Source organism: Felis catus, chromosome A3 (genome assembly GCF_018350175.1).
Source record: "Felis catus isolate Fca126 chromosome A3, F.catus_Fca126_mat1.0, whole genome shotgun sequence".
In the NCBI taxonomy this organism is placed as follows: domain Eukaryota; kingdom Metazoa; phylum Chordata; class Mammalia; order Carnivora; family Felidae; genus Felis; species Felis catus.
Window position 1 is genome coordinate 34,215,971 of NC_058370.1, and position 23,572 is coordinate 34,239,542.

The following is a 23,572-nucleotide window of genomic DNA, read 5'->3' on the forward strand; positions in this document are numbered from 1 at the left end:
TAAATAAATATCTGTATGTATACAGTTAAAACACTCAGCACTCAATATGTCATTTCATATTTCATAACTTGTAACTATTGTATATATTGATTTGTGTCTCATATGGGTCAGCGTGGTCTCCCATTAGAATGTGCTATTTCTATGTGGTGCAGTTTCTCTGACAACACAGATAATACCAGCTATGGGGATCAGCTGTATGTCAAGCATTTAATGTTCCACTTCCTGCTGGTTTTAATTTTTAATAAAAAGAGGAAGGGTATAAAGATGAAACAGAATAATCTAAAGTGTGTAAATCGTGCTTTCTCTCCTTGTGATTCTAATCTTGACTTTTATTGCCTCATTGAGGAACAAGGTTGTATGTGCCCACACTATTAAACCTAGATTAGGTCAGCTGGCCATGTTAGGCAAAAGATAGCTCTTTGGCTCTCTGCTTTAAAGCTAGCTGTCTGATGTTTCAGATTTGCATTGGAAGGCAATGAAGGAATATCACAAACATTCACTCTTCCTCTAGATCTTTAGAAGGAAGGTGTTTTAATAAGTTAACTCTGTTCTGATTTTGGTCAGTGATGAAATAATTTTCATTTTGTGTGCTATCCAGCAAAAAAAAAAAAAAAAAAATGACAGCCACAATATGGAGGCAGGATGTAAATATTTTTTTATTGCTTTAAATTCGCTTATTTAGAAAACAAGCAAAATAAAGGAATATAATCAATCGCAAGGGTTGTAGTTTGTTTTGCTTTGTTTTTTGACTATGTATGTCCAAGTTAGGTCTTGTCCCGACTCCTTTTTTTTTAACTGCTTTTAATTAAACCCCTGTTTCTCTTTGTTTAATACTATTTTCTCCCATGAAATAATAAGGGATCAAGGTAGAAATTTTGGAAAGTGTGCATGTTAGTTAGAATAGGAGTCTGGCTGCTGTAACAAAGATCTCAGTGACTTACAATTACAAAAGTTAATTCTTTCTTTTAAAATGCTTATTTATTTTGAGAGGGACGCGCGCGCGCGCGCGAGAGAGAGAGAGAGAGAGAGAGAGAGAGAGAGGGAGAGAGGGAGAGAGAGAGAGAGAGCTCGAGTGGGGGGAGGGGCAGAGAGAGAAGAGAGAGAGAATCCTAAGCAGTCTCTGTGCTGTCAGTATGGAGTTCAATATGGGGCTCCATCTCATGAACCATGAGATCATGGATCTGAGCCGAAATCAAGAGTTGGATGATTACCTGAGTGAACCACCAGGTGCCCCAATTATAGTTTATTTCTATCCCACATTACTTACCCTGAGATAAGCAGTCAAGAGCTGATGTGGTATCCACGGTGTCCAGGACCTGAGCTCTTTTCATGTTACTATGCTGCCGTTTTGAAGCATTGCTTTAACCTCATGGTCTCAGATGGCTGCTTCAACTCCAGCTTTCCAGCAAGAAGCAGAAAAAAGAAAAGAATATTCTGTACATTCCCAGAAGTCTTATACATCACTACCATCTAAATTCCATTATTCTGGGCTGTCACACAAGGAAACCTGGAAAATCTAGTCTTAATTTCATATGGTCATGTGCTCAGGTCAAAGTAGTGTACTAGTACTATAGGAAGAAAGGAAGACTAAATATTGGCATATTTCCTTCCATTATTTTAATGCATTCAGTATTGTAAAACCGTATTACACTATATGTTAAAATATGCTGTTTTTGTTTAATGTACTAACACACCCTGAATATTTCTGTCAATATTTAACAACCTTCAAAACATTATTTTAATGGTTGAATAGTATTACATACTATGTACATATCATAATATATTTAACTAAATTCATAATTTTGAATATTAAGAACTTTTTCTAAAGACACCAATATTTATAAATGTTTTTGTGGCTCTCTAAGTTCCTTAACTTAGAGATACAATGAACATTGGAAGGTTATTAATAAGTTCAGAAAGGTGATACAAAGTTATATTCCCTCAGTTAAGTCAAGAGTACTTACTGCCCTAAACTTTTCCCACTACTCAATAGCATACTTTTTAAGACTTGAGAGTTGACAAGTGGTGTCTTATTATTATTTTAATTTCAATTCCCTTGATAGTGAACAATATTGAAACTTTAAAAATGTGTTTTTGACAATTTGGGCATCTGGGTTGAATTTCCTTTAAGTGATCTTTTTCTCTTTTACAACTTACTAACTTATGAGAGCTTTTTGTGTGATACAGATATTATAATTTGTTTACATATATTATAATTTATATTTCTTTAAATAAGTTTAAATATTTTCCCAGTTTGGAGGTTAGTCTTCTCTTTTGATAAATATTTGTATTCTTGGAAATGTATTCTGTTGCCATGTTTACAACAAAGATTTTATTTATATTCACTCAGCAATCACTCAATGTGCATTTAATGAGAAAATCAAAGAGTTAACAATTAAGATTTATTCCCCCATTTTACTGTACTTAATGCTTACTGCTAGCTTTCTTCTTTAATCAAGACTCTCCTATTTTGAAGCTTTAATTTTGATTTGTATCTTGGTTGACTAGAGTAGATACTTTAATGATACTTTTGAGAAAGTTTGCATATATGTTATGTTATGCTTGAGGTGCTCAAGCATATCAAAATATCCTTCTTTGACTTTACCCACATGCTTGGGTGATTGTATAGAATCCTTCATTATAGCTGTTTGCCTTCAGAACTCTGCTGACCTTTTACCTTCTGGTATGGGATAGAAGAGGTGATTTTTATTATTATTTTTTTTTTGTTAGATACTGTTGCTGTTTTTGTTTTGTCTTTCCAAAAGCTTTTAGATTTTTTTCTCTCACGTGACATATTAAAAAAAGAAACCAACTCAATATGACATGTGTGGATATTAATAATATTTCATAATTTTCTCCTGGAATCTCAAGAGTTAGTTTTTATAGACAGACTTGGAAATGTTCCCTTCCATTCTGTCCTTAATTTTTATTTTTCTAGGGTCTGTCTGGCCTCAGTCTCTGGAGTATCAGTTTACACTCTTTGGGTTTACTTTTACTTTTTATATGTATTATCTACTTTCTCATCATCTTTATATATTTTTCCCCCATTCTGGAAGAGTTTAAAGGCTTGTTCCTGCACCAATGGTTTGATTTTTCTGCTCTGACCATTGTGTGTCCTATTTCTAACAAAGATTTTAATTTTGCTACGGTACTTTTCTTTCTTGACATTGTATTTCTAGCCTATCCAGCTCTTGTTTTGCTTCTGCCTATGTCTTAGCTCCTGATTTATCGCATTCTCGGGCCTTATCTTCTCATTGTTTATATCGTTCTTGTTTTAAGGAATTTTATTAATCCTGTAAAGCAGATGCTTCACTTACTTTGCTTTAGTAAATATTTCCCCAAATGTATGCTCCTTCTCCTTGTTTTGTTTTTTCTGCCTTTTTGTAATATACATGATGCTGTGTTTTTAGGGCTCAAGCTTTAAAAAAAAATTTATACCTTTTAATAGTTAATTCATTTTTTTAAGTTTCTGTATTTATTTTGAGAGAGAGACTGGGGAGGAGGGGCAGAGAGAGAGAATCTTAAGTGAGCTCTGCACTGTCAGTATGGAGCCCAATGCGGGGCTCAAACTCATGTACCATGAGATCATGACCTGGGCCTAACCCAAGAGTCAGACACTTAACTCAGTGAGCCACCCAGCTGCCCCATTCTTTTTTTTAAGTCTGTTTATTTTTTTTAATAGTGAGTGCTTGAGCAGGGAGGGACAGAGAGAGGGAGAGAGAGAATCTCAAGCAGGCTCGGTGCTTTCAGCTTGGAGTCTGATTCAGGTCTGGATCCCATGAACTGGGGGATTATGACCTGAGCTGAAATCAAGAGTCAGACCCTTAACCGAATGAGCCACCCAGGAATCTCAATTTACTCATTCTTGAACAAAGAGTTGTCTCTGATGTAGATCTGACCATTACCCATAAGCATGAAAAAATGGTTTGATTCTTGGATCTTTTCATGTGTCTATATTTAAAAAGGGTTTTTTGTTTACTTTTTAAGGAATCTTCTGGATATTGTATTAATATATTTATACTGCTAGTTAGTTCAGTGACTTAGTTGCTTGAAGGGCATGGTAGCTTTCTGTATTTAACTTTCTAGTTGGCCTGTCCTCCTTATCAGGTACATAGTGTGACCCATGTATGACCTTGTACCTGCTACACCATCCTGCTACACCATCAAAATACACTCCATCTCAGAAAGATGATCAAAAGTTTGCTTGAACAGCTTCTTCCTAAGACTCTCTGCTGGGGCATGCTACTCCCATGGCCTCCTCACCTGTACCCACCAACTAGGGGAGGCAAGGTTCCTAGGATCCTGCAAAGATTGCTTCCAATCATGTTGTGTTTATTTCTCAAGATGGAGGTGTGCAAGATAGCCCTTAATGTTTCCCTTCTCACTTATATGTAGCAGAAGTTTGATGTTGAATATTGCTGGTATTGTGTCAGGGCTGATGTAGTATTCTCTGCATTTGTAGTCGATTTTGTAGTCCATTGGCCATTTTAGAATGGATCTGAGAGGCATAGCACAAAATGGTAATATAATGTTTTTGAGGCTTCCATCTTATGTGTAAGTGCCAAGTTTATGTTAATGCTGTTAACTTAGACTATATATACTTTTGTAATTCCCATAGTATATGATGATGTGATTTAAATATTATTTGGTGTTCTGGCAAAAATTATTTTAATGATTTCCCCCAGTTCATGGAAGTATCATATATTACTCTTCTACTCTTGTTGTCTGGCTCTCTCCCACTCACGACAGGCAGTGATTTGCTGAGGTTGGCCCCAGGATAGACTTGTAGGTTCCCAGGTGAGGTGGCTCCCATTTGGATGAGGACAGTTTTTTAGAAAAGGCAACTCTGAGCTGTTAGCAGCCAACACTCTGAGGAGCTAGAGAATGGGGATCGCCATTCACAGCATCCCATGTATGAATTCTGTACATTTCCTTCCTTGTGAATTGCATGTGTATACTTTTTACGCATTTCCCCCTTTGTCAATTGTTAATTAATTGTTAGTTATTGAGCAGATAGTTACTGGTTGACTATTAAATGTTAGAGCTCTTGAATGTTTCTATTAGATTTCTTTTAATGAAATTCCAGAGGTTCATTTTTTAGAGTTCTTTATATTAAGGACAGGATCTCTTTACAATTAGGCCATTATCATTTTTTAATCTATTATATTTATAATAAAATAGTTTCCTAGTTTTCTGTTTTCCTTGTAACTATATAGATGATTTTAGTCTGAAGAAGTTGAAAGCCTTGTTCTCTTGAAATTACCAGTAAAGTTTTCTATATTTCTCCCATTTGTTTTATGTCCAAAGTCATGCAAGACATCTGTAAAGCTGATAGATACTCAGATCCATGCTTTTTATCTCTTACTTTAGTATTTATCTTTTCTTAATCCAACAATTTAGTTTGATTTTTTGTGATAAGTGAGACTCAAATAAGAAATATATTTTCTTCAGAGACCACCAGCCAATTTTTACAGTGCTGTTTATTAAATATTTCTTACATGTTCTTGTGTGAGTTTCTTTACCTATACCCCAAAGGATCACACTTCAACATTCCATCATTATATATATAATATATATTTCTATTTATGTGTACATATATTGGTACAATTCTTCATGATGCTGCTATATAATATTTTTTACATCTTATTAGATATAATGCAAATATAATTTTATATATGTATTTAGCATAGTTTTTCAAGTGTCAGGGATGTTTAAAAATACAGAGTTTGTGATTAGAATAAAGGAGACAAGATGTCATCAGCGTATTGATGAGAACTGTCACCCAAAACACTTCATTCTGTCCCTAGGAGGCTTGCTGGGCATGTGGGGGAGGGACAGAGAGCCAGATGGTTCCTGTGGTTCCATGTCGATGATTCCTACAGGGATGGAAAGCAATTACTCAGTACCAGTCCCCTGGGAGGCTGTCGACAAGGCAAGCATGTTCCTTGCATTCATCTCTACAAGGTGTAATAATTAAGTCAACAGAATCATAGCATCTGCCTGATGGATGTACAAAGAATCAGCATGGACCCTTCTGGCTTGTTCATCACCTCGATGTCACCTACACAGACTAGTAATTGCTCAAGGAATTTATGGCATTTACATGTGACAATGATCTTTGCTTCATTACAGCTTCAGAAACCAGTGGGCAGTTAAAAACCTATTTATAACCAGTGAAGATTAAGCATTGAGGGTTTCGGTAGCTTTTACTGATATCACCCTTAAGAAAGATTCTAGATGTTTTCATTGAGAAACGGAAGAAGGTATGTGGTGAATTTGGCCATTTTGGTGCTCATGGTTGGCAACAGCTCATTAAGTTCACTATAAACTAGAAGACTTCTCTATTCAAGATGTAACTGTCAACTGTGTGTGTCTCCATGATTCAGGCTAGTGCCAGCTGGACAGCAGGACATAGGGACATAGGGACATGTCCCAACCAGGACTTAGGGTGTTTTCAACAAATCGTGACATTTATGTTTTAGATCTGTCCTTCTCCACTCTTGGATTCCATCAGGAGGCTAATGTAAATGGGAAAAGGGCCTTTTGCTACCCTACTTCCCACCTGGAGGGCCCAGAGGCTACAAGGAAATGGGAAGTGGCTGTTCATCTGGAGAGCTGGAACTCTAGTCCTGGGATGCTGGAAGGGAAAGAAAATTCTGGAGAGAAAACATACTATCTTATGTCAGATTCTCTAGAAGCAGAGCCAGAGATGGGGATTCTGGGGCAAGTGATTTATTGAAATGCTCTCAGAAGAATGAGAGTGAGGGAATTGGAATAGGGAAACAATAGAAGATAAGAAAAGGTGGAGCAGGAGAGGTCTCGCCTCAGCCTGGCCCCGTAGGAAGTTCTGGAGTATGAGTTGTAACACAAGTACACCAGCATGTCATTGGCCACCAACAGCTTCCCCCTCCCAGGGGTGAGTGAGTACCTCACCTTCCAGCCACCTCTAGCCAAAGTGGTACTCCTCAGCCAAAGGCAGTTCTCCTGAGAAGATTAGATGGGAGCTGTTATCCAGCACTTGCAGCATCTGGGGAATAGGGGCGCCAACCCATGCAGGGGGACTGACTGGGGCACTGAAGCATCAACTCCAGTTACCAGTTTGACCTTCCTTTTCCTGTCGCATGAAGTCTATTAGCCTGTTTTGTAGGAACCATTGTCCTTATCACTAGCTGGAAATCTCTGATCTGTTTACTGCTTCTTAACTGTTTCTTCTCCACTAGATTTCATAAGCCCCATATCTCATCAGTACTGTATCACCAACAGTGCCTGACACATAGCAAGTACTCAGGACATAATCTGTTGAATGCATGAGTGAGTGAGTGGGGGTGCGGTGAGGTAGGATGGCAAAGAGCCCCATTTGAGACCATGTGTGTAGTACCCAACTATAGTGGACACTTTCAGTGCCTTGCCCAAATGGCCTCAGATTCCTGTTTCTTGATCCTGGGTTCCCATCCCTCAGCATTGCAAGCTTCATTCCTAATACCTGCTCTCTTCTTCAGAAGACCTTCCTTGGGCTACCCTTCTAAGGTGCCAGGAGTGCCTGCGAGTTTCCTCATGGGGAAGTCTTCAGTCCATGATTGACTGGGGCATGATAATCAATGTTCAACTCCTTTGCCTCAAGGCTGGAGACACTAATATAGTTTAAGATAGGGAGTTCCCTACAGGATCAGGGTAAGACCAAGCCTTTGCCTGAGGTCTTAACTTGTTTTTCTTCTTTCTCTTCTCTATCCCATTTGGTGTCCCCCTCTCCCTTATCTGATTCTCCTTTGAGCACTGTGTTAAAAGTCATGTGCTGATCTACCTTCCCCTCAAGAATCTGCTTCTGGGACTCCATGAAATAAAAACATGAGAAAGACACGAATCAAGTAACTACAAAAAAAAAAAAAAAAAAAAAAAAAAAAAAAAAAAAAAAAAAAAAAAGAAGAAGAAGAAGAAGAAGAAGAAGAAGAAGAAGAAGAAGAAGAAGTAAAAGTATGACTGTGGCTTGTGCCATAACATGAACAGTGTTATGGAAATACTTAACCTGATTCTTGGAGATCATTGAAGACTTTCCTGGGGAAGTGTCTCATTAGCTGAGATAATAATAGCTAAAATTGATGGGGTATTTCCAACCTGTCAAGTTCTGCTCTGAGGACTTGACGTGTGTTAAGTCAGTGCTTCTCAGGCTTTAATGTGCACACATAACCCCTGAGGATCTTGTTAACATGCAGACTCTCAGTGGATCTGTCACAAGGCCTGAAGAACTGTATTTTTATCTAACTCCCCATCTCCCCCAACCCTGCCCCACTGGGGATACTGATATTGTGTGTCTCCACTGTAACTCCAGTGAGTTGCAAGGGGGTAACTCGTTAACCCTTATAGCAGCTCCTAGATGTAGATTCTACTAGAATTTCCATTTTATAGGTAAGGAAAGTGAAGCACAGAGAGGTTAAGTCATTTGCTCAAAATTTCACAGCTGGTTAGAGGTGGAACTAGGCTTTGAACCCAGACAGCTGGCTCTCAAGTATGGCACCTTAAATGCTATGAAGTCTCTGCTGGAAGGCAAAGTTTTAAGTGAGGCTGATAAGGCCAATAAACAAAGTTGGGCATCACTGTGGTTGATCTCAGAATGAATAAAGTCTAGATACTGCTCAGTACACTTAGTCACTGAGCATGTGTGACTCAGAGAGACTGTTCCACCTTGTTTCTCTTCCAGCCTCCCATGACTTTGAACCATTAGCCTTGCTGTGTTCTGACAGTGTTTCCCAACTGCTTGAAAGTAACTAATGAGCAAGTGCCAGGGCCTAATAGAGGAAAATGCCAACAGTTATAATTTCTCAAAGATCATTTGATTGGTCTTTTGTGATATTTCAACATGTGATGTAAAACAGCAGGCAACTGGAGATTTATTACCTGATTCACTCTAATTGATTTCTTGGCTTCCTTGGGTCCAATTAATTTTTCCTGTGTACCCTAAAATGGTGCATAAGACTTCTTAAAGGCTGTTAGAAGGCAGCTATATAACAGTTTATGAAAAATCGAGACTTGCCTTTTATTTGGTAGGTAAATAGGAATTGATTTTGCTGTTGAGGTTCAGACATAAAGGAGGAAAATTGACGCTAAAACTCAGAAGAGTACCCTGGATTACCCTGTCTTGATTTGAGCTCCCCCAGGAGGAGTTCTGAGACAAGGGTTTCTGTGCAAGTAGTTTTCTGGAAGGTGGGGCCAGGAATGGTAAAAGAGACAGGGAAGGAAGAGTCAACAACATTAATAGTACATTATCGAACTAGTTACTACTGGGACAACTCTGCCTCTGGGCTTCTCTGGGAGACACTGTAGATCTTGCATTTCAGAGCAATTCCAACTAAGGAACAAGTAAGTCACCTGGGATATTTATTCACTGCTCCCATCAGTCATGGGTGGGGGGCTCCTCCCTGAGTGAAAGGGCATTAACCCCCAGAATTTCTGGGCATAGGCAGGCAATGGCAGCCAGAGACAAAAGTGCTTTTGCACTTGTAACTGTAGGGTGTGCCTACATGGCACATGGGGACGATCGAAGTCAAAGGGGTGTGCGCAGGGCTCCTATAGCATCTATTAAAATACCCATCTGTAAATTGTGTCACTTTGATCTTCTTTTTCACAGCAGCAACTTCCCCTGCAGTTCCCAGCCTCTTGCTCCTGACCTTGCATGGAGCCATCGTCTGGCCAACCTATGCCCCTCACTTGAAGACATTTACCTAAGGCAGTTATTCATCTTACATTTTATAATACAATAGTGTATCCCAATTTAGAAGAGTATAAATTAACCTAGAACTATGGATAAGATTATGCAAACTATAAAGACCAAAAAGCAGGAGTGCCTGGGTGGCTCAGTTGGTTGAACATCTGACTTTGGCTTTTGGCTCAGGTGGAGGTGATCCTTGCATCATCCTCTGGGCTGAGTGTGGAGCCTGCTTAAGATTCTCATCCTCTCTCTCTCTCTCTCTCTCTCTCTCTCTCTCTCTCTCTGTGTGTGTGTGTGTGTGTGTGTGTGTGTGTGTTTCTCTCTCTCCGTTTCTCTCCCTCTGTCCCTCTCCCTGGCTCACACACACACTCTTTCTCTTAAAAAATTATAAAACACTTTATAGTGCTTGGGTTTTTGTTAATCAGTTTTTTCAGGATGCCCATCATGGTGGTTATCTGGCTTTGAGTGGACCCTCAGTAACCATTTTGTGTGTGGGGGGGAAGAATCCCCAGCCAAACAGAAAATTGAATAGAAGCTTCTCTGCTGCAGTCCTTTTTAATGGGCTTAAGAGTTAATATTGAAAATACAACATTTATGTTTAGCACTGTCAGAGACGAAGGAGGAATAGCAAAGTGCATCCCAGGCCAAAGAGAAATATATCCAGCTCCTTCCCAGGGTCTGCTGTCCGTGGTGTCATTATCTGGGTCTTCTCACTGGCACCACATGGGCTGTCTTGCCACCTCCCAAGCCCTGCTGCTGTTTGCCCACCTGTGGGCCTTCCTCCTGCCCCTGCGAAGGAAAACAGAACAGAAGCAGTGTTGTCACTGACAACAGGCTCAATGTTTGAGAAGAGCTTTCCCTTCTGGTTCTGTTCTTCTCCATTGTGAAGCTCCTTGTGGAAGCCCAGGAGCACCCTGTATTCCTCAACCGATTCCTTAGGAATAATGTGACTTTATAAGCACTACAGACCAGAGAACCTATCAAAGCCCATTTCTGATTTCCTCTGTGATATTTGGAGATGTACGTCCATCTCTGTGTGCTTCATTATGTAACTCAATGAACATGTTTCCTTTTTAACTACCAAAGCATAGTGTTCACCATATGCCGGACAATATCCTAAGAACTTGGCAACTTAATCTTCTTTAGTCTTTATAACTTGGCCATGAGGTAGGTGCTGTTTTTGTCCCCATTTTAAAGATGTGAAAATGGAAGCACCTAGATTGTCATGGTGGTACGCTCATGAAAATAGCATTAAGATTGGTGAGATGTATAAATTAACGAATTTTGACTCCTACATGAATCCTTCTGCCCCTTGCCGCTCCCACTCCAGATGGCTTTGGGAATGTTTTTCAATCCATATTAGAGGGTTTATCTGTCTTCCCTCTGGATTCTTATAAGAAAAAGGTTGCCCTGGTTTGGTGACAGGAAACAATAGGTGGAACAGTCAGTACCTAAGTGAAAAAATGCCATAGAGTCAAAATTACTCCTGGCAGTGCTTTCACACACCTCCAGATTTCCCACTGTGTTGTGATTTTAATGTGTGTAACCATCTGTGGTAATTCTAAAGATGCCAAAGTTCTAGAACAACAGAACTTGACTGAAGAAAGGAACAAGAAGATGGTCTAGACGGATGTTTGGGTTTTCAAATCAGCAATTTTTAAGATAGCCCTCAAATCCCTAAGGATAAATGAGGATCGGATGAATGAATCAAAAAGGTTTTGATTGCCTGAAGAGTCAGCTTCTTTCTATTTTCACATCAAGCTTCTAAAATCTTAATACCTGGTAATTGGTTTATTCATTAACTTTGAGAATGAGAACTCAAGCGCAGTTGTGCTTTGTAAAGAAGTGTAGTCTCATAGGTTAAGAAAAGGATCTTAAGGAGCAGGAAGCCTGAGTTTGAATTCCATCCCCTTCTTAGCTATTTAACACTGATAAATTATAAAATGTGGACCTCAGTTTCCTTATCTTTAAAATGGCACATAATCTGTACTTACTTTTTAAGATTAATACCAGCATTAATTCCCACACAGCTCTTTAAAGGGTATCCTGCACTTAGTAAGGATGCTCTGAGTGTCAGATATTATTATTATCATTATAGAGTTAGGGGCTAATTTAAAGCATATTTGATGACATTCAACTGTATCATATTGTCATCATGCATAATACTACCATGATGAATATACTTAATAAGTGCTGGTTTCCATTACTTACAAGCTTGTGACCTAATCAAATCACTCAACCTCCCTATGGCTCCATTCCCTCAGCTGCAAAATGAGGTTATTGATATTTTCTCATAAGTTTGTTATGGGCATTAAGTTCATTAATACATGCAAAGCCTCTCAGATGGTGTCTGGGAATTTTGTCTGGTTGTTAACACTGCTCCATCCCAGAGCCCAGTGCAGGGTAGATGCTCAGTGAATATTTGATGGTGAAATGGGTGAATGAACTCAATAGCCACAGGAGGGAGGAATTTTTCACATTAAAGTGTCATCTTTTCATTGATACTATAATTCCAAAGACATATTATTTGGTCTTAGCATGAATTAATTTCATATGTGGTCACATACATTTATGTTACGACTAATCAGAAAAGTCTATAAATATTGACAAGCTGTCAAGCTCATGATGATGGACCCAGGTTTTCAAAAATTTGAATTTCTGCATGGAAGCTTAATTTTATCATTGGCAACAAATACTGCCAGTAATTTATCCTGAAGTGGCAGACTCATTTCATTCATTTTCAAGGAAATATCTGCCGTGTACCCAAGTCTGAACAACCCTACTTTGCCTGTCACTCATTCTTTTAAGGAAAAATCATGTTACATGGGAAAAATGACTTCTTTAGTTCAAAACTCAAACAACCCAGTAAGTGCTTCATTATACTGCAAGTATACTTCTGCCTGCTTCCTCTTTTGCTACATAGAATATTAAAAAAGCATGCTCATAAGAGTTAAGATTTAATAAAATTGACCATTTTTACTGCTTCAAGAAGAATATTTTTAGGTGTATTTTTTCTTTTTTTTATAATTTTTTTAAACGTTTATTTATTTTTGAGACAGAGAGAGACAGAGCATGAACGGGGGAGGGGCAGAGAGAGAGGGAGACACAGAATCTGAAGCAGGCTCCAGGCTCTGAGCTGTCAGCACAGAGCCCGTTGCAGGGCTCGAACTCATGACCTGAGCCAAAGTCGGACGCTTAGCCGACTGAGCCACCCAGGCACCTGTCTTAGGTGTATTTTTTCTAACAGTGAGTGTGTGGGAATGAAGAATCCAGTGACTGACTTCTGGTATACTAGAACTCTGGTGCCATTGTCTTGATTCATGTGAAGGTACCAGCAGTTTTATCTGCCATTGCTCTTGTACAAAGGGCAAATGTCAACATAGTGAAAAGAGGAATAACCCTAGGCAGGGTCCGAAAGGGTCTTAGAGAAACACAATGATCTCTGGAACACACTTTGAGAATCACTGAGCTGTGGAAACATTCAGTAGGTAAAACTGGAGGCATGCTGTTGTTAATGAATGAAGACGTGAAAGGGACAGCAGAGTCAAGGATGACATAGTTTTCCATTCTAAGAATGTGGGCAGGCACTGATGCCACTAGATGGGAAGACTAGAGAAAGGGTAGGTTTGGGGTAGAAAAGATTATTTCTATTTTAGGGCATGAGACAGCTGGAAGATATCCTATTTGAATTGCTTATCCTAGGACATCTTGTGCAAGTTTCATTCTGGAAAAAATTTAAAGAGCACCCACTATGTGCCTGGGATGATAAGAATGTATTTCAGAAAAAAAGAATGTATTTTATTCTAAACTTTTTTCATGCAAAAGTCACTTTCCTAGTAAAATTTTAAGCTTTCTTAAAGGATGACCTAAATCATGTATTTAGAAGAAAAATTTTTTATGAGCCTATCACAGTGCAGGACAATGAAATGTTATCTTAGCTTGCCAAAGGTGACATTTTCCTTCCTGCCCCCTGCAGTGACTTATCGTTTTTCATCCACCCTTTATCTCCGGTCAGATTATTATACATGGTTGTTATATTCTTCATCAGTAATCAGGAAAATGCAAATCAATATGACAGTGAAATGTTTTATGCTCAATAGATTGGTGAAAATTTAAAAGTCTGGCAAAAATCAAAGGTTGAGAATGAGGTGCATTATGAAGAGGGCTTATTGTCTCCTGGGGGGAAGATTAAGTTGGTACTGCCATTCTGAAAACAATTTCACACTATTTTGCAAAATTGAACATTAGATTTCCTGCAATCCAGAAAATTCACTTTTAGGGATATACTCTACCCAAAGTCTAGTACAGGGACACCAAGAAGATGAATAATAGCATGTTTATAATGGCCAAAAAAACGTTGAGGAGGACAATCTTATGACCATCCATTGGAGAATGAATCGTGGCATATTCCAACACTGGAGTACTGTACTAAAATTAAAATGCATGAACTGCTATATGCAATAATATCTGGAAATCTTACAAGCTTGAAAGAAAAAAGAAAACTCCAGAAGATTGCTTACTGTCTGATCCACTTTTTATAAAGTTCAAAGCAAAGACAGTTTAAAATGTTATTTATGGGCGTATGCCTATTTGCTAAAACTATACAAAAGTAAAACAGGCCTGCAATCAACCCAGAAATTTAAAAAAGTGCTTTCTTCTGGCAGGTGTATAGACAGAAAGATGTGATATGGGAGGAATATACAATGATATTAGTAACCTTCTACATTTTGAATTGGGGATGGGGATAAATGGGTGTTTATTTTATTATAATGATTTAGAATATACATTTGAATGACAGATCATGTGTCCTATTGTATTTGTAACAAGATGATATTAAAATATAATAGGAAATGTTTCTTCATCAAGGCTTTACTTCAGTATTTAGTCTTTTTTGTATTTTATACATTGTATTGTAAATATAAATTTATCTGCATGTTTCCTGATAATTATGAGAACTTCCAGGGCAAAAACCTTATTTTACCCATGTTTACATCCTGCTTTAAAACAGAATAAAATAAAAAAGAACGGATGCCTGGGTGGCTCACTTGCTTACACATCTGTCTCTTGATTTTGGCCCCAGTCATGATTTCACAGTTCGTGGGTTCCTCACACTGGGCTCGGGGCTGACAGCATGGAGCCTGCTTGGGATTCTCTCTCTCTCCCTCTCTCTTTGTCCCTCCCTGGTTTGTGTGCACACATGTATGCTCTCTCTGTCTCTGTCTCTCTCAAAAATAAATCAATAAACATTAAAAAAAGAGAATTCCTAGGATATATTATGCACCAAGTCTATCTTTGCTTACCAAAATGAATTCAAATAAATAAGTAATGTGTACCTACATACATACATAGATATGTACATACATACACAAATACATGTATCTATCTTCTGGATTGATCTATAGCCAAACAGTTTACTGATTTTTTTCATATATGTTTTGATGTGAGGACATTAGCTGTCATTTGGCCATTAGAATATACGTACAATCCTCAATTATTTTTTCTATATAGGCTTTTAGGTAAATATTCTGAGGATTCTAATTTACATACATTCACACAAAACCAGAAGTAATGTCTTTTTGTATTTGGTTTAATATGTGTTCAACCTAATAAGACAATGAATACATTTTACTTTTTTTTTAATAGAAAGTTTACTGAACTGACTTTGATTTAGTTTATTAAGTGCACTTGCTTCAACCAAATAATACAGGGAACTGACATGTATGCTAAGATAGTTACTATGATTATTTTCATGTTAAGACCAGCTGTCAGAATAATACGTTTAAAAAACAAATATATAGTGTTCTGTCCGTAACTAGCCATTAATATGTTAATTTAATTACATCAGGTAAGCCTTGCGGTAGCTTGTTATGAGCAAGTTACAAGTTCATTTAGTGCAATGTTGTATCTTAAATGATGTGTGGGTGTATGTGTGTGTCTGTGTGTGTCTGTAGAGTGTATCTATCCATCCTGCAAAATTATCTGGAGTCATTTCCCATAGCCCATCAGTGTTATTTAGGGAATCTTATGGCTTATCATTGTCCTCATTTCTTTATTGTTTCCTGCCCCCTTAAACCTTCATATAATTGTGACGGTAGGGGAATTGGAACAGGTATGTGCTCACCAAGAACTGGGAGTTCTCTACATCTTGTCCATCTGAGATAATAACAAGGTTATTGGCCCAGAAAACCTCCTTTTGGTCCCATTTCCCATTAACTTTGTAGTTGTAAACAATTGTCTTGAGGTTAGGAGGAAAGATGATTTGAGGAAAATGGGCAAAGAAATTGGGGGGGGACACATGCACAGTCATTTTCTTTTGAATTATGACTCCTTATTTTGTGTTCCTTCTTCTGAGTGTTCTGTAGAGTCAACCAAGGCATACCCAGCCTTTTATTGATCCTCTTCTTTCACCAGCAAATTGTGGCACAGGTGGAAGAGCTTTGGAGCAATTGAGGATTCTTCATAAAGTGTAGGGCAGGTACAGAGGAAGGCTGTAAAGGTGCACAATCGCTTTGCACCTGCTGTAGCTTCATCCCAACATTATTTATATATGATGAAGCAACCATATTTGAGTGCCATTTACATGGAAAATGAGAATTTAAAAGTTTATTTTTTGATATGAAATAATTTCTACCCAAATACCATCTTTTCCTTTGTTTTAAAAGAACTTGGGTGACAGTGAGTTTACATATATATATGATATATATATATCTTATGTGTATATGTAAATGTATATTATATATCTATGCATAAATTGTATATATAAAATCAAGGATTAGATGATCCTGGTTTTCTTCCTGTATTGAAAACCATTAGCCTTCTCCATTTTCTGCAAGAAAGATAAATTTAAACTCAGAAAAGGTGATTAGTCACGTTAGCAGTAATAATGCTCAATATTCAGAGATTTAGTTGAGTGCTGATGACGGCAATTGTACCAAAGCAGCATTGTTTATTGATAAACTTTCCAAAGGGGAATGGGAAAAAATGGGGAAGAGCGCCTTAATGCCAAGTAATAATAATTATAACCACTGAGGGATGGTTGAGAGTGGATACCATTGACTGGCAAAAGAAAGCTTTCTTGGGATTCTGAGGAAGTCCCTATCGTTGGTGCACAACTGTTGTGAAGGGTTTTAAAAGGTGGGATATAGACACTGCCATTAGAAGGAGAAGGAATGATGTTTCAGGAATGTTCATGGCAGTCGTGTTGGTCAAGAGCTGTTAATTTCAGTGCCTCCTGAGCAGCACTCTGAGGGATCACCCTCAGTCCTAAGCCTTGATGTCCATTTGCTGTCTTAACTAGCTTAGGAGCTCTCTCTTCAGTTTTGTTACCAAAAGCTGCCCTGTGTGATTTTGCAGACTCCCATGCTCTTCTCTTGCCATTTTAAATCATGGTACCGCCGAATGCCTGTTCTTTCTAGTAAGATGAAGTAAGAATTTGAATCAAGATAATAAAGCTCAAAACCTGGAAGAGTCATTGCCAGAGTTTACATTCTCATTTCAAGAGCGCTTGCAGCTCACAGGTGCAGAGGAAGAAAATCCACACATTTTGCATTCGCATTTCTCAAACCATTCATTATTTTAAGAAATATTACCTTGGCTCTATTTTAATATTTACTTTTTAAAGTGATATACTTTAGAATAAATGTGCTGAGAAAGGCTTTGTTTACTGACTGAACAGAGAAGTTCTGTTTGGAAGTATGGGATCTGGACTTCTTAGTTTTTTTGCCTCACCGTGGAATGAGCCAGTGTAAAATGCTGACTAAAATTATTCATTTGAATATTTGAATATTGTTTTGCTTTTGTTTTTTGTTTGTGTGTTATTTATTTATTGCTCAGAAAATCAAGTACTTGCATGTAACAACTATCTATTCTTTAATTTCAGCCTTTATTTAGCATTTCTTTAATTCAAAGCTCTGACGGTATTATATAACACACGAGAATTTAAATGCCATGAAGCATCCAAAACAACTAAGCAGATGCATGGGGCATATGTTATGCTAATAGAAAAGATATCTAAAGTACCACTCTAACTATAAACATATTTAATTAAATTAGAGAGGGAGAGAGAGAGACAGAGACAGAGAGACAGAGGAAGAGGGAAGCACTATAGTTATTCATTTATTTTTTACTGAAAAGGTAGCAAAAGAGAGACTGCAAAACTTCTTAAAATCCTCTTCAGGCAAAGTCCAACTCTTAGAGCAGCTAGTTTTCACATGCTTCATCCCACAGCTATGCTTTCTAGGTCTCTTTTCTTCCAGTAGTGTCTCCATGTCATTTCTAATGCAAAACAATTGGGACTCTCTTCATAGACTAGTCTTCTTTTCTAGGCTATTCTGCCTATTACCCTGAATTAGAGGCTTAGGAACCAAGGAATGCAATAACTTACCTTAGAACAGTGTTTTTGAATTTTTTTTTTTGTTTGTTTCATTTGGTTTTGTTTGTTTGTTTCTGATGAGGTCACAATGAAACTTATCTGTTATCGCATACAAATAAGTATCACATACATGCACACTCACACTACTTGGGCTCAGGTCGTCTTCCATGCTCAGTCAATATTCTTGCTCAAGGTCATGTCATTCCATCCCATCGAAGGAAATACACCTGTTGTCCGCTCCCAAATTCATATGACCTTTTTTCTATGCCACTTTTGATTTTGAGGCTCTTTGTGTGATGCTGCCACTTACATGTCTCTCATGCACCTTGATTCCTCATCTACAGTTGAACTGTCAGTTTTCATACATCCCAAACTGGCCCCTCCTCTATCCTTCTTTTTTGATAAATTCTGTAGCTACCTACTTAGTGGCCCAAACTAGATACCTATGGGTCATCCTTGAGTACATTTTAGACCCTTATCTCACTCTAGCTAATCTATTACAGTGTCCTGTTGATTTTATATCTACTATACATCTAAAAATACACCCACTTCTCTCTACCTTAACTTTCTCCCAAGACTCAAGGACTTTCTTTGTTTTAGTTGGATGCTTCTTCCTCAGGGCCCAGCTTTAAAGATAGCTTTTTAAAAAATATCTTTTAATGTTTATTTATTTTTGAGAGAAAGAGAGAGAGATAGCACGAGCAGGGAAGGGCAGAGACAGGGAGACACAGAATCCCATGCAGGCTCCAGGCTCTGAACTGTCAGGACAGAGCCTGATGTGGGGCTTGAACCCATGAACTGCAAGAAAATGAGCCAAAGCCAGACGCTTAACTGACTGAGCCACCCAGACGCCCCATCAGGGGTCAGCTTTAATATCACCTTATGTATCAATTATCTCTAGCCACAGTAATGCTGTGTAACAACCACAAAACATTGCTGGCATTACAGTGCAGCAGTAGACATTTGTTTTTCACACATTTGGTGGGGTGGGGTTGACTTGATGGCTGCTGGTCTTGGAGGAGCTCACTCGCGGGACTGGTGCTCAGCAATCTGTTGGCTGATTCAGGATGCCTTCTGCTAGGAAGCCTGGGAAGACTCCATTCTGCTCCCCATCTCATTGTCTAACAGGCTAGCTAGAGAATATTCTCATGGGGGAGGCAGAGGCACAAGAGCACGAGTAGAGACACCAAGTGTTTTTTCAGTGCTGTAGTATGTCACGCCTCCTAACATCCTGTTGGTTGAAGCAAATCACATTTCTGAACTTGGGGTAAAGGGGCAGGGTATTATACTATGCTTCTGCAAAGATCTGCCCCAGAGATTAGGACATCAGGTTAATGAATCAGCCTTTCTACCATAAGGCCCGTGATACCCTGAGCCTTTTGAGAGATGTCCCAGTTCCTGATACTGTGACTTTGATGTATTTCTTCTCTCCCTGGATCAAAGCTGGGGGCAGGAGTCAGTGCTATAATACTGTATGCAAAGAAGCCTTCCTTGCCTGTTTTCTGCTTGTTAGATTCACAGGAACCAGTCAAAGGAGTGGGAGAAACCCTACTGGAAATTCAGCTCTCCTTCAAAGAACGTAACCTAAGGCACAGTATATCCTACTAATGTCATATTCAATGGTGTCATCCTCCATTCAAAGGGCAGCATTATTGTTAGTAAAACTTTCTTGCAGTTCAAAGAAAGTAGGGCCTTTCAAAGAGTTTTGCTCAGTAACTCACAATTTAATAGTGAAGTCATTTGCTGTATGGTAAAGAGTTTTCAGAATAATTCATTAAGAATAAAAAGCACTGAAAGATCCACAATCCTATTTTTCTTTCTTCCAAATAACTAATGCAAGCTTTATTGATACAGTTGGGGACAGTTGCATGGATTCAAGGGAAATCTAAATCCTTTGAGAAAAAAAAAAACACAAAACATTCAGAATGATGGTAAGAGAGCCCCCATCCACTGCTCTACCAAGACCTGCCATTATGCATTCTTTCCCATCCTCCATACATGGGACAAATGGAGCTCCCGCTGCTGCTGGATCATGATGCCCATCCTTCCTGCTGCTCATGCTGTTTCCACCATCTGGAATACTCTCCTGCACCTTTTTTGCCAGTCGAGTCTACTCAACATCTAGGCATCAGGTATAATTGAAACTTAAAAATGGGCATACCTTTTGACCAGTACATTTGTTTGAATGATTTATTCTAAGGACATAATAGGAGCTGTGCTTTGAGACTGCATGGCAATACTCCAAAACATTAGCAGTATTTATGTTGTCTTCAGGAGCTGGAATTTGGAGGTCAAGAATGTGGCGTTGTAATCAGATTACCTAGATTCAAATCCTGGCGCCACTGTTGGCTGGCTATATGACCTTGGCGAAATCACTTAACCTTTTTGCCCCACCTGTCTCATGCATAAAATGGAGTTAATATTAGCAACTATCCACTAAACACGTTGGGAAGATTGAAAGTGTCAGTAAAGTGTAATGTACCTTGAACAGTGCCTAGCACCCAATAAGAACTCAGTACATGGAAGCACTTATTGTTTTCCTTATCTGTGGATTTTTCTTCTTGTTTTCTTGCTGCAGTTGCTGATATCAGAGTTAGACTCTTTTCTTTGTGTTCTCTGCAATCTTTTGCCTGGTCCTTTAGCTAGCAGAGATGTTCAATGAACAATTGTTAACTTGTCAGGAAAAGCAATGTAGGTTCTTAAACTAAACTCATTTCTTTCAGGGGAACCCTTGCCAAGTCTCTAATTTGGGGAGCTGCTTCTCTTTCATGATACCATCTGCAGATGTCATGACAGTTATTCAAGACCCTGGCAACTTGATAATATGACTCAGTTATGTGGCCAGTTTAAATTAGCTGAGTCCCATTGTTTAAATAGACTCAGTTGGGTAAGAATTAACCTTTTAATTATATTGTATCTAATGTGAGTAGTCAGTGTTGTGCTTTAGGTATTTAAAACCTTGGCTTTCGATTAGAAATTTAATAGCACCGCATCGCATCTTCTCATTGTGTGTTCCCAATGTGACTATCTAGCTTTTTTCTCCCTTTGTTTTAAGAGCATTCTAATCACTGCTGTTGATAGAAGTTGCTTATTTTGTGCTCTAATGCTGCTTTACCTTTTTACCCTATTAAGTTTCATTTTTTAGCGTGTCTCTTTATCCATATACAAACTGTGTCAGAAGAGCAATTATTTCTCTCTTCTGTTTTGATTAAAAATGAGGATTTTTTCCCCCTAAAGAACAGTTTCATCTATCAAATACCCTATGGTGTCATAACATGGCATCTGGCCATTGGGATAGAGACTTGAAGATGGTAGAAGACAGTCTTGGTATGATAAGATTAAACTGTAAATAGACAAATAGAATTATGGAAACTTACTGTGGTTACACTGCTATGTGGTGAGGTATGGAATCTATTCCAAAGCTTGGTGCACTTGGAAAGAGTTGGTGGTCTCTACTAGGAGAACAGTAGAGGTGAGGAACAGCCTTTCCTTGGAAATGCAGGGTTGACCCCACCTTAATGTCCTGTGTGTGTCCCTGAAATAGAAGGTCTGCTTCCATGAGCAGTTCCTAAAAACACGAGAAGAGCATCTGGGCTGAAAGGTGTCCTGTTCCCTCTTTGTCACCTTACTCTTTATATAGATCTGGGGTTTCGGAGTCAAGGTCATGATGTTATCCTGTCAGTTGTTTTGTCTCTGCACCTTGTTTGCCTTTACGGCAAGAGGAGCTGTTAGTTCTTGTCACTATTGGAAGGGCTGTACTTTCCCTCCTGAGCAGATGGATGCTAGAAGAATACCACAAAGACGGATATAGATTTTAAAAGAGGTTGGGAGAGAAACAAGAGAAATTCATGGGTGATAAATTATTAATTTTTTACTATCCTTATTACATGTGGTGCATTGCTTCTTTTATAAAAGTACTTTATAAAAGTACCAGAGAAGCACAATATGAGGAGGGTAGTTTTTAAATCCCCAGTGAAAATACTAATTTTTTTCCTTCACATTGGCTTTTTATGTCCAGTCCTAGGTAGACTTTTTTTTTTCCTGGCAAAATCAGCAGGAACTTGCAGGTGGCTGAAATCCACCCTGTGCATTGTTGCCGAGAACATTTATAGCACATTGTTCAGAACAGAATAGCTAAGGACGACAGGGGGCTCTTCAAATATGCCTCATCGAGCCCCAAATTGGAGACATGTTTTTGTCATTTCAAAGTTTCGACAGTAGAGTCTAAGATTCAAAGCAAATACCAGCTCCTGCTGAACACAAGCCTTAATTAATTTCCAGCAGGAGATGAGTGATTGCCAATAAGCCATGAATTAAAATGGAACAGTGCACCAAAGGCCAGGTTCTCATCCCAAATGAATGGCATTTCTTGCTGTTTTCTTGCAAGATCATCTCAGACTGAGAGGTGAGCAAGTTCTGGAGCCAGCTCTGACTGTAAGGGGTGGACGGTGTGGGCAATCACAGAGCAGTAAGTTCTGGCCCAGGGGAAAATGGGGGCCAAACCTGATGGGCTCAGGCATTTTTTCAGTGTCCCCAGAACTAAAGCTATAATATTTATGGGGCATCTATTTACCTTGCCCCATTATTTCCCTTATCATCATGAACTTCTGCCTTGGGAGGCTTTTCAAAAGTTGGCTGTTCCCATTACTCAGTCAATGTTTGTAGGGGCCACTAATGCTGAGCTGTGTCCAAGTGCTGCTTGAACTCTCCCGGGACCAGAAACTCCCTTCCTTCAGAACGTCCTGTGTCATCTCTAAGCAGCTCAGCCAGTTTCCTTTTTTTTTTTTTTTTTTCTTAAAATTGAGCCAAAACAAATCCCCTGCTGCTTTGATCCATTGAGGCTGATTTATCCCTGAGGACCTAACACAGTGAGTCAAAAACCTTGTGCTTGATAGCTTTTTAATAAAAGGGAAAGCAGGTCTCAACCTCCCCCCTGAGGGACTTCGCCTATAGGCAAAACAGCCCCACATCTCTTAAACATGCTTCACTGAGGCATGATTTGTGTGTATGTCTACTTGGTCTTGGGCAAATGATAATAATAACTATAATAATCAGAAATAGCCAATACTTATAGAGTGCTTGGAGTGGGCCAAGCAGTGTTCTAAGGGCTCATATAATCCTCACAAGGGTATAAGCTGGTTACTAGGATTATCCCATTTTACCGATGAGGAAAAATGAGGCATAGAGAGCTTAAGCGACTTGCTTACTGGGATTTGATTGAAGAATTCGCAGTCCTAGTCACAACATTTTAAAGCCTCTCCTGTCCTCATTTGTCTATTTCAACCATGCCTGTGCAGAAGGCACGGGTCATTTTCAACTTCCTATGGAAAACTGACATTTCTAACATCTACTCTACACTGGATATGTGCTAGCAACTTTAGATGTGCTGTCTGGATTCATCCTCTCAACACTCAGCAAATGTCTGCCTTGTTTTTCTGTTAAGAAATGAACTCAAAGTGGTTAAAGATAACAGAAGGCAGCAAAATCAAGATTTGAAC

At 38.8% G+C, this 23,572-nt stretch overlaps 1 protein-coding gene and 1 long non-coding RNA gene across 4 annotated transcripts in view; one reads left to right on the forward strand and one right to left on the reverse strand.

Annotated features, from left to right (window-relative positions):
- The window catches only part of PLCB1 (phospholipase C beta 1), a 695,993-nt gene that overhangs the window by 137,259 nt on the left and 535,162 nt on the right, over positions 1 to 23,572 (forward strand). The window lies entirely within an intron of this gene.
- The window catches only part of LOC123384364, a 41,633-nt gene continuing 28,303 nt past the window's right edge, over positions 10,243 to 23,572 (reverse strand). The window contains exon 2 of the long non-coding RNA XR_006595362.1: positions 10,243 to 10,492. This is a non-coding gene — a long non-coding RNA (uncharacterized LOC123384364). The remainder of the gene's footprint in view (positions 10,493 to 23,572) is intronic.